General features: G+C 39.1%; 1 protein-coding gene across 2 annotated transcripts in view; it reads right to left on the minus strand.

Annotated features, from left to right (window-relative positions):
• Nucleotides 1-10,057, minus strand: part of PRPF39 (pre-mRNA processing factor 39) — a 54,333-nt gene extending 44,276 nt beyond the window's left edge. For both annotated transcript variants that reach the window (XM_037047205.1, XM_037047204.1), the window contains exon 1: nt 9,921-10,057. The gene's annotated coding sequence lies outside the window, so the exon portion shown is untranslated. The remainder of the gene's footprint in view (nt 1-9,920) is intronic.
• Between the last annotated feature and the right edge of the window lie 2,614 nt (nt 10,058-12,671).

Here is a 12,671-nt window from a genome sequence, read left to right on the forward strand (position 1 = left end):
CAATCAAAAGTGAAAAGGCAATCCACAAATAGGAGGTACTTGCAAATCTTTTAATATCCTGGATATATAAAGAACTACTAAAACTCAACAACTGAAAAAAAAATCAATTAGAAAACAGACAAAGCACTTTCTCCAAAGATGATACACAAATGGCCAATAAGCATATGAAAAAATGCTCAACATCACTAATCATCAGAAAAAGCAAATCAAAAGCATGAGATATCCCCTCACACACAGTAAAATGACTAATAGCAACAAAATAAGAGAAAATAACAAGTTTTGGTGAGGATGAAGAGAAATTGGAATTCTTGGGAACTACTGGTGGGACTGTCAAATCACCACAGAAAACAGTACTGAGGTTCCTCAAAAAATTCAAAATAGCCCTGGCTGGTGTGGCTCAGTGGACTGAGCACTAGCCTAAGGACCAAAGGGTCACTGATTTGATTTCCAGTCAGGGCACATGCCTGAGTTGTAGGCCAGGTCCCCAAATGTGGGCCACACAAGAGGCAACCACACATTAATGTTTCTTTCCCTGTCTTTCTCCCTCCCTTGCTCTCTACCTAAAAATAAATAAAATCTTTTTTAAAAATTTCAAAACAGAACTACCATGAGATCCAAAAATCCAACTTCAGGTATATATCCAAATTAACTGAAAACAGGATCTCAAAAAGCAAACCCATTTCAGAGACGTGCTATCCACAAAGGCCAAGAGGAAGCAACTCCAATGTCCATTAACAAAATTTGGCATATACAAGTACATACAATGGAATATTATCCAGTCTTTAAAATGAAGGAAGTCCTGTCATTTGCTATGTGGATTGGATGAACCTTATGCTAAGTAAGATAAGCCATTCACAAAAAGACAAATACTGTATACTAGTACTTATGTGAAGTACTTAGAACAGTTAAACTCACAGAAACAGAAAGTATAATGATGGTTACTAGGTACTAGAAACAGAAGAAAGGGGGTCATGATTTAATGGTAAGTTGTGTTCAACGGATATAGTTTCAGATTTACAAGATGAAAAAATCCTGGAGATCTGTTTTGCAACCATGTGAATATACCTAACACTACTGAAATGTACACATAAAAATAGTTCAGGTAAATTTCATGTTACATGTTCTTTTAAAATAAAGGTTTTATTTATTTTTAGAGAGGCAGAGAGAGAAAAAGAAGGAATCATTGATGCAAGAGAGATACATCGACGAGTTGCCTCTCACACGCCCCCAACCAGAGACCTGGTCCATAACCCAGGCATGTACTGACTGGAAACTGAACCCAGGACTCTTCGGTTCACAGGCCAGCACTCAATCTACTAAGCCACACCAGCCAGTGCAGTTACGTGGTTTTACCACAATAAAACAAAAAGGGAAATAGCTAAATTGTAAAGTAAATTACAAAAAATAAAGTACAAAACACTAGGAATTTCCATATCCTTCTTCCATCACAAGTGGTACAGTATGGTAAATAGTACAACGAACAAATGGCGTTGGTGGGGAGTAAGTCCTGATCCTAAGCCAGTCTTATTTTTCATATTAAATGGGACTAATGAGAATTGAATTATCTGCTTCATAGGGCTATTAGAACATCAGGCGAGGTAAAAGCATGTGAAAGTCTTAAATACTCTAAATTCACAGAAATGGAAGTATCACTGCAAACAATGAATTTTTTAGAAAGTGCTATCCAAACTTATGATGATACACTTTAAAATTAGCGAGGAAAACAAGATGAACTTCACAATGCATTTTATATCTATTAGAAAAGTTTTAAAAGGAAGGGAAAAAAAGACTTCAAAAAACCTGGTAGTCAACACAGAGTTGATCTGGAGGTATATTATTTCTTGGTTGTTGGTTTTTTTTCCTTCCAATTTTAGACATTTTTTGCTGCCCTTCTATCAGAGATTTGGATTTAACTGTTATACCAAATATATGTGCACAATTTCCCTTTCTGTGCTCCTAATATAATTCTATCAGAGATTTGGATTTAACTGTTATACCAAATATATGTGCACAATTTCCCTTCCTGTGCTCCCAATATAATTCTACCACTTTGGAGTTAAATCAATATTCTGACTTACATTAGTATGCCTATATAAACTTTTATATGCCTAGATAACTTTTCTCATTAACTCATACTATAATTACATTTCCTTACTACTACCTCTTTAAGTCTTTCCTCATTAATTTTCATGTTTGGCTGTGTCTGAAAATTGACCCCACAGCCCTGGAGAGCTCTTATAGAATGCCCTCAAAAACAACTGGCTCTCATACTCATCAATTCCATGTTCTCTTCTGGAGACATCCTTTCTAAAACCATCAAACGTTCTCCAGGATTCAGACTGATTTGTCTAGATTTGTCTGTTCGTTTTGATCCAAAAAATTTCCTTCACTTATCTCCTGGGATAAACGTTATTTATAACAGCCAAAATATTTACTTCCTGAATTTACTATTTTACAGAATCATTTCTAAAGCTTTCTGAAAAAAGAGTATGTGGGGATGAAAAATTAAAATTTTCCAATTCCAAAATACTCATAATTGAATGATAGATTGAGTATAAAATTCTAGAATGAAAGATAATCTTTCTTAAGAGTTTTGAAAGAATCTATTTACTGTTTTCTAGTATCTAGTGTTGCTGTTGAGAAAAGCTGATGCCATTTTTATTTCTCACTTCTACATTTGACCTGTATTTTTTTCCCATAGCAGCTTTGTTTCTTTCTTCATTATGTTCTGAAATTCTACAATGATGTGCCTTAAGATGAGTCTCTATCGTTCATTTTATGGGCCTATTTTAATCTAGACATCTACATCATTCAATTCTTAGGTTTTATATTTATTTGCTAATTTTCTCTCCGTGGTTGTCTGTTCTCTGTCGATCAAATTCACAACAGTCAAGTGTTAGATCTCCTATATTGATCATATACTTTTCTTATATTTTCCCACATTTTTGATTCATTCTATTCTGACATATCCCTCTTACTGGATTTTTAATATATGAAACCAATTTACAATTTGTTTTAAAAGTTTATTTATTCCTTTTTTTTGGAAAGAGGGGAAGGGAGAAAGAGAGGGGCAGAAACATCCATATGAAAGAAACATCAATTGGCTGCCTCTCATATGCACCCCAAACCAAGGACGGAGCACTGCAACCCAGGCATGTTGCGCCCTGACAAGGAATTGAACTGGCACCTTCTGCTTTGCAGAACAATGCTCAACCTGTTGAACCATACCAGTCAGGGCTCAAAATTTTATTTTTAATTTCTCTGAATAATCCATTTTATATTCTCTTATTCCTGCTTCACTGGTACAATATCTCCCGTTATGTCTCTATAATTTACTTTAAATTTTCTTCTGTTCTCAGCACTGTCTCTTCTGAGCGCCTTTTGACTATTTGTTTGGGTCTCTCAAGTACAGTGATTTTCAAACTTGTATTGAGGAAGTATTAGGCATCATAAAACAAATCAGAAACTAGATAAAGTTTGGCAACTGTGGGGGTCAGTGCAGGATGACATTCTGTTGGAAGGTGGGGAGAACTCAGTAAATGTTAGTGCTTTACATCATTCCCCTTGGGTTGTTTTCCCAAAGAGAATATATCAATTTAAAAATACATTAAGGAAGGCAACAAGCATTCTGGGAGCAAAAAAGGGAGTTAGAGATCTCACCATTCGATAAATAAACTTTTCACTCAATTTCCCATTTTCATTAAGACTCTTCACCAACGTTCAATCTCCCATCAGATGTGCCAAACTTTCATGGCGCCACCCTCTTCAAATAAGGAACACCCAGGTTTTTGCTGGTTATACTAAATGGAGAAGGAAAGTCTAGGGTCTAAACTATACCAGATTTTCAACCAGTCCTGAAATTTTTGGTAGCACCAAAGATTTTTGTCCTCAGCTATCTCATTTTCTCAACAACACACTCCTTGGGCAGAAAATGTCTTCTTCTTTGATATATATATTTTAAGATTTTCATTAATTATTTATTTCTAGAGAGAGGGGAAAAGAGGGAGAATGGGAGGGAGGGAAACATTGACATGTGAGAGGTGTTATCTATCAGCTGCCTGTCACATGCCCTGAACCAGGGAGAGGACTTGGCCCACAACCCAGGCATGTGCCCTGACTGGGAAATGAACAAGTGACCTCTTGGTTCACAGGCCAGCATTCAATCCACTGAGCCACACTGCCAGAGCTGATATATTTTCTTCACTTAGCTATTGGATCATAGCATCTTTTAGTGCTACTCCTTCCTAACTCACTATCACTCCTCTTAAGTGATAGTCTCCTGAGACTCTGGGTACTCTTCTCCTGCATGATCTTTAATGTTACGAGTGCCCCAGGACTTAGACCTTGGTCATTATGTATCGTATCTCCATTAACTCCCAATCTCACATGATTTTAAATACTAATTAATAATAACTCCCTAATCTCCATCTCCTGCCTAGACCTCTTTTCCAAACCCCAGATTCTTATACCCAACTGCTACTTCACCTCATCTGCACATATACAATCACTCAAATTATATAATGTCCTTACGTGCATTGACCTCCCCACCAAAACCTGCTCTATCCACAGCCTTTCACATTTCTGCTGATAGAAATGCACTCCCCTTCCAGTCACTCAAATAAAAAATTTGGAGTCATTCTTGACTCTTCTCTTCCTCTCATACGCAACCAACCAATCTGTTATGGAATCTTTCAAATATACTCAGAATCCCACCTACAACCCTTGTTCAAGCTACTGATCTCTCACCTAGAATGCTAATACAGTCCTCTGTAACCTATCATAGGCTTCCTGATTATTCTCTTTTGATCTACTCCACCCCTTCTTACCTGTCTCCAGGCTGTTCTCAACACATAAGATAGTGTTCTTCTTCAAACATAAATCAGACAATGTAATTCCACTGCTCCTTCTCAGAGAAAAAGTCAATGTCCTAACAATGGCCCATTGCTCCCCCCTCCACTATTTACTTCTTTGACTTCATCTTCTACTACTCTTACCCTTTCTCACTCAGCCCCAGCCACACTGACATCTTGCTGTCTCTAGACAGAACACACTATCCAGCTTTAGAGCCTTGGTACTGGCTGTTTCCTCCACCCAGAGTGATCTTCCAAATATCCAGGTGACTACGTTCCATACCTCCTCCTTTGCTGAAATGTCACCCTCTTGGTAAGATCTACTTAGACTATACTATTTAAAGTTATAACTTGCTCCCATCCCCAGTATGCCTGATCCCCTTTACCTTCCTCTACTTTTTGCTTTTACCCATAGAGCTTACTAGTCTTACATAGTAAACAATTTACTTACTTAGTATACCCTGACATAAGAACTAACGAGCTTGTTCTTTTTATTCACACTACTCTTCCTATAAGTAATCATATCTCCCCACTAGACCAGTATTTTTCAAATGACAGACTGCTTCAAGGGTGTCCAACCTTTTGGCATCTCTAGGGCACACTGCAATAAGAGTTGTCTCGGGCCACACATTAAATATACTGCAACATGTAATCACATAAAAAACTCATAATATTTTAAGTAAATTTACAATTTAGTGTTGGGCCATATTCATAGACATCCTGGGCTGCATGTGGCCCATGGGATACAGGTTGGACATCCCTGATCCTCTTCTCCCTGTTAGAAATGATAAATCGTCTAACATACACATGCAATTCAACTACTGTATGTAAACTGTAGTGAACTGCCTGGTGCACTGAAGACACTCATTATTTTTAAAAGAATGAATGAAAGAAAGCATGTCTTCATGTACTACTATGACTTCAATTAGCTATTAGTGACAATAGTAAGAGACACTGTTTGGTGAACAAGTATTTTGTTAACGTCCACTTTCCCATTCTTAAGAATGGAGAAAACAAAATTGATTAAGTAACTTGTCCAAGGTTACATGAGTAGTAAGAGACAGAGTAAGGATCCAACCCTATCTTCTCTAACACAAAAACTCTTGCCTATTCTAATAAATTCTACAACCCAGATATTCTATTTCTGTTGAGGTTTTGTTTTGTTTTCCAATTCAGCTCCCTTCAGCTTCACAGTCTTTGTGTATGCAGTTTTGTGTATCCACCTCTATCCCACCAAGATACCCACTCAGAACCTCCAACATAATTGAAGCCTACTCATTCTTCTGGACAAAGTTAAAACATCACTTTCTGAAAAGTCTTCCCATACCCCTCTAATTAGTTAGGTTCTCCCAAGGATGCTGCCACAACAATCAGTCTTTTTCCCCATAGCACACATCACATTTGTGATATCTGTTCCATGTCTCTCTTCCCTGCTAGAATGCAAGTTTCTTGACAGTAAGGACCAGACCTGTCAATACCAGGAATATAGTATACCTGGAGACCTAGAACCCATTCAATTCATTAAATAACAAACAAATAGCATCAGAGTCCTTAGTCACCACCCCACCACTATCAGACTAAAACCTAGCATAATACTTCACAACCAAGAGAGAAGTGACACCCTGGCTGGTGTAGCTCAGTGGATTGAGCACGGGCGTGGGAACCACACAATCGAGGTTTGATTCCCAGTCAGGGCACATGCCTGGGTTGCAGGCCAGTTCCCAGCAGGGGACTCACGAGAAGCAACCATACATTGATATTTCTCTCCTCCTCTTCCCCTTTAAAGATAAATAAATAAAATCTTAAAAAAAAAAGAGAGAGAAGTGACATAATAAAGTGCTTGGGTTTTAGAGTCCTATAGAACTGAATTAAGGATCTGGCCCAGTTACTCATTAGGGAACTTTGGGCAAGTTACATAACCTCTCTATGCTTCATCTGCGAAATAATCACACACACCTTGCTATAAAGATTATCCTCTTCTCTTCATTCACACTGCTCTTGTTACAATTTGAGAAATTATCATCTCTCCTCCTCCTGAATCTTTTTCAAACTTCAGACTGCTTCAAACCAACTTCCCCTGCCCACCTTTTTTAAATGAAAACACACAGAATAGAAAAAAATACACCATAGTGCATACACATTTATGGGCATATTGTTGAAATATACAGAGAATTCAACTACTGTTATTGGGTTGCAATGTTACATGCATATAACACAGGGTGGGGAAAAAATTAGGTTTACATTTGTAAGTACACAAAACAGAGTCTATGATTATATTATTTATTAATCATGGTATTATTTTCCATATGAACTGAAACTTACTTTTGCCCCATCCTGCATTATGAGTTGCAGTAAAAAAAAAATTGAAACTCACTGCTATACTATTACTACAATAAATTTATATTAATAGAATATTACACTTAGTGAGAACAGGGGCCTTGGTTTTGTTCACTACGGTGTCCCCAGAACCTAAAGTGGTGTCTAGTGTATAACAGTATATGAAAGAATTTGTTGAAAAAGTGAGTGCTATAATTGGTCCCAACTTAACTCTTCAAATGTATTAATCCTGCAGTATTCCTCCTCACTGGCATTTACAGAACCCAAAACATTCTTCAGCCTGAGCCTTGACTCATGCTCTACTCTGAGACTAATGAAAGTTTCCTACTTTACCCAACTCACCAAAACCACCAATGCCTTTTTACTATATTGTACTTTCTTATAAAATCATGAGAGGCATAAAATCTACAAGCACAAAAGGGACTGTAATAAAATAAATATGCAGTACAGGAAAAAATGCAGTTCTATAGCATGCCTTTAACTTTTAGTTTAGTTATGCTATAAATTAAACTTTTTTTTAATCCTCACCAGAGGACATGTTTATTGATTTTTTTAAAGAGACCTTTAAAAAATTCTTTATTTATTTTTAGAGAGAGAGGAGGGGAGAAAGCGAGAGAAACATCAATGTGTGGTTGCCTCTCATGCCCCTGACTGGGTACCTGGCCTGACAGGGAATTAAACCAGCAACCCTTTGGTTCACAGGGCAGCACTCAATCCACTGAGCCACACCGGCCAGAGACCATTTTGGTGTACAGGAATGACACTCCAATCGAGCCACCTGGCCTAGGCGACATACTTAAACTTGTGACTAACAATTCAACCTGCCATAGTAAAATTTGGAGGATGAATACACCCATACATAATTAAAAATGGGTCTCATACTTTCTTTTTTAACACTATATTAACTCTACGCCCATAGAGTTAAGTGATCATCCTCATTATCAGAGCAACACATAAAAATCTGAAGACATCACTAAGGACTGAAAGTCAGGAGTTTGAGCAATACAAATCAACAAACTTTGCAACCTACAAGTTACTCTGTGCCTTCTCCACAGATAAGACTCAGGCTGTTAAAAAAAAAAAAGACTCTCATAAAAAACAGTTTTAGCAACCGTATTCAGAAACTAAGTAGAATGGTCACAGATTGACCTTTTAAAAGTTTCTACCTATTAAACACTTATTATGTTCAAGAAACAAGAATAAAATATACATACACACTTACAAAAACTTGGATTCATCAGAATTTTTTTAGAAAAAAAAACATTTGGTTGCAACTACTACTTTTTCCTTTGGGTATTTATTTATTTATTTATTTATTAAAGATTTTATTTATTTATTTATTTTTAGAGGGGAAAGAGAGAGGGAGAGAAACATCAATGTATGGTTGCCTTTTGTGCATCCCCTGCTGGTACTTAGCCTGCAAGGAACCTGCCTGCAACCCAGGCATGTGCCCTGACTGGGAATCGAACCGCGATCGTCTGGTTCGCAGGCCCGCTCCTTTGGGTATTTAAAACAAAAATCCTATGCTTTATGATTGCTAACACCATGGTTCTGTTCTTTCGCTTGAAACACACAAACACAAATTTTATCATTTGATTTACAAAATTATTTTTCTTCTTCAAATAAGTAAAAATACTACCAAATACTGTGACACTAAAAATTTACGCCTTTCAATGTTCAAATATCTCATGCCATCTACTAATAATTAGCCAACTTTGGCCAACCCTAATTATTCTAGAGTTCACAATCTAAGAACTAGTCCTCTTCAGTAAAATTCCTTTCATTCACCTTTTCCCTACCAAAGGCTGTAGAGTGGAAAGTTCCAACTTTTGCAACCCTAGAATGAGGTTCTAAGTGTGTGTACGTGGGGGGTGGGGGTGGGGGAATACCTAACAGTAGCTGTTTGTTTTTTTTCAAGCCACTTAGTCTCCTACAGAACCCAAAACACTTAAGTTCCAACCTAAGCTTCACATCTCCATGTACGAAACTTGCTTTAAGCTTCAGCCTTTCCAGCTGTAAAAAAGTTTAACGTATTTCTGAACAAACTGGATCAGTCGCCAAAACACCTTAAAGTAACAATCCAATGGCATAAAATAATGCAGTATTCTAGTATCATCATCAATCATACATTAAGAGCAGTACCACTTATTAACTTAAAGTAGACATAATTCTTTAACAGATTTCTTCAAAAGGTCTTCAATGTCTAGATTTCCCTGCTTCTATCCTACCCTGGCAAAAGCTTTGGCTTACCTCTGGAGGGCTCTGCCTCAGGGTCCCAAAAATCCGGCTTATGTGGTCAGAATGCGGAATGCGTCTTACAAGACGCCCAAATTAAGCTTTATTAACAAGAATTTGTATTATATTTCACAAGGTTCTGTCGGCTAGTAGTCAGCTCCTTCCACTTCCAGTCGTCCCAGCCACACTGTTTCCAGCTACTGAGGGAGCAAGGGCTTCAGACTTACCCCCAAATCGCTTCCTAAACCAAGGTGGAGGCCCACATTCCCCCGCCTCTCAGAGAAACGTTTGCCCAAGGAAAGAAACCTCGCACTGCTCCACCAACAGGTGGGAAGGGGAAAGGAACGGGCAGCTGGGCGCGGAGGGCAGGGCCGGCCAGGCCGCAACCCCGGCGGGAGATTGAGGACCCGGCCCCAGTGCGGCCTGAAACCAGGCAAGTCTTCCGTGCCCAGCGAGGCACCCCCTCCAGCCATTTCCAACGCGCTCACCCCAACTGACCTGACGGTGGATGCGACGGTATGCCATAAGCCGCAGTCGGGGCTAACAGAGCCGAAGATAGCACTTCTACGGTCTCAGTCCTCACAGCCCTCGCAACACCGCCACCAGCGCCTCAGCCGCCTCCTCGGAAGAGAACGCGCGGCGCGCATGCGTCGGTATTCCAGGCGGCCACGTAGTCACGTGGCTGCGCCGCGCGCCTGCCGCACACTACGAGGGAGGGAGAAGACTACGCCCCGTCCCGGGGCACTAAAGGCGGGGCGGCTGCTTCTGCGCTGTTTTCCATCTGTGAGGACTTCCCGTGCTGACAGGTTGTTTTGGTTCTTTGACGCCCCTATCTTAATCACAGCCAGCGTCGCGTTCTTCCTCTACCCCCAGAGAAAAATATTGTTATTCTTTTTGGACAAATCTCAGGTTTCCCAACAATTGCCCAGGTTTTATCCCTCGACCTGAAAAATGGACAAACTAAACCCTAATACCCTTGCAAAGATCCCTGGGTGGATAGCTCAGTTCATCAGTGCGTCGACCAGTCAGGGCACATACAAAATATGATTTCTAGATCTAGGATTTAAAGTTAAATTTAACCAAAGTCATAAGTACCCTCGGTTTCATTCATCAGAAATCTCCAAAAGAGCGTATTTGCTTCCAAATATTATAATCAATCTTCTTACCGTTTGCATTTCACTTTCATCAAACTGCATCCAATTGCAGCTTTCCCTTATTCTTCGAGCGCACTTTTTTTTTTTTCTAATTCTCCAGCAATGCAACCATGCTTTACTCGTTTAAAGTCATTTTTCGATGTTTCCTATGGGAAGGGGCTGTGAAGGGCTGATAACCTGGAAAGGCATGCGGAGTTTGCAGCGGGTTGTAAGTGCCACTGCCTTCTTCACTCCTTTTCTGGTCCTTTCAACCTTTTCTAAAGTCATCTAAAATTCTTCATCAGTAAATAAGATTAGCTAGCTCTGAGACCCCATCCCCCTCTAATAGTCATTTTGCAAAACTCATTCTGCTTCAACTTTATTTACTGTAAATTTATTGTTTGCCTTTATCTATTTTCCTACAGCTTACCTTTCAAACCAGTGATACTGCTTTTACTCTCTGGTTTTCCCTACTGCTTATAGGAACAACCTCAAATTTTTGGCATTGAAAGGTCTTTCATAAACGTGCTAGCCTTTTTACTGGTTTCTGACTTCCCATAGTTCCACAAAATCCAATGTTTCCATTTATGTGGGGGTTTTTTTTGTTCTTTTTATATGTCTAAACCTTTCAGTCTGCATTTCCCTCTGCCTAGAATGTTTTTACCACTGTTGAAAACAATTTAAAACTTTTCATTTAGCCTTTGTTGACTTTAAAATAAATTGTACGCCAAAATATAAGCTCTGGGGGGGAAATGATATAACAAATACTATAGGTTAGAGGGTGGTAAGTTCTAAAATATTGTAAAGTCAGTTATTCTCAGAAACAGACAGAACAAATAAATTGGACAGATGAGGAAAGATATTATTTATTAATATAATTAGTTTCTTCTATTTGCCTCTCCAGATCAATAGCCCACCCTTCTCCATGCTCCATTCTCCACAGATTGATCCTTATGAATTATATCCCTTTCTCCCTGGTTTCTATTTGGGTCTAGCCAACACAGAGTCCTGGAAGAGTGGAAGGGAGGAGTGAGATGAGAATGTTTGTTTCTCAAGCTCTCTCTACATGAGGATCTCAGCTCTTACCAAGTTCTTCTAGGTTTCAAATTTCCCTAAACCCTGCCTTTGCAAATAGTGCCTTATTAACCACTTCTCAAATTACCCTGATGTTGATATGCCCTCTATTTCCCTCTGGGATCCTGACTCATAAAAGAATAAAACGCTTCTTGTGATACCCAATGTTAATCACAACTTCTGGGCTATTCAGTATAAGGTTCCTGCTTATTTCTCCAAAATGTAACATACAATGAAAATGTGCATAAAACACTGCATGGCTCACTTAATTTGCAGAATATGGAATTTGTCCATTTATATTATGAATTTACCACTAAATTCAGTGTAATTCACCTGTAACCATGTGTCGTTAGAGTGCTAAGTACATTCCCTTCACCAAGAATTTAAGAAATACACAGGTGAAGGTGTTAATGGTTAAAGAGTTTTTGCAGTGCCTGGAGGAAAAGAATTTCCTAATACCCATGTGGTAGAATAGGTTTATGTGGTGAACTTTATTGATGATGTAAAATTAAAGGGTTCCCCTCCTGACTTCCCAATGTCCCATCTCTGTCTCACCAGGGAAAATGTCCAATCTTGTCTACAGTAGGGCCAGAATAAAGGCTATTGCCCAGAGTTTCTGCTCCATATTAAAGTACAGTCCGGTCCAGCATCTGGCTAACTTAGCATGTATTTCCAGCTGTAGTCCATCACTGTGCTGAAGTATTCAGACACTCTCCTGGACACTGTGTGCGGAGCCCATACAGCAATGGCTATGCTGCTGCTAGGGCCATATGGCCATGGACAGAACAGGCACATGAGGGTTATTGGGCGAGAAAGCAGGGAGCTCCTTTTTGTTCCCTAGTTTGGGCTTGGGAAAGACTAGAAGTTTTTCTAAATTGGTCAATAAATTTCCCAAGTTTTTGTGGGCTTTGAATGGATTTATACTCCGTAGTTAGACTAGACAGGCCTTTGTAGTTCAGCAGTTCCCTCTGTGGCCCCTCCATCCCCTTCCCCTGCCCCCAACAGTTAGGTGCTGGAGGGATGAAAGGAGGAGTACTAATTC

This window comes from Sturnira hondurensis, unplaced genomic scaffold (assembly GCF_014824575.4).
Source record: "Sturnira hondurensis isolate 20B ecotype Veracruz unplaced genomic scaffold, ASM1482457v3 Scaffold0005329, whole genome shotgun sequence".
Taxonomy (NCBI): Eukaryota; Metazoa; Chordata; class Mammalia; order Chiroptera; family Phyllostomidae; genus Sturnira; species Sturnira hondurensis.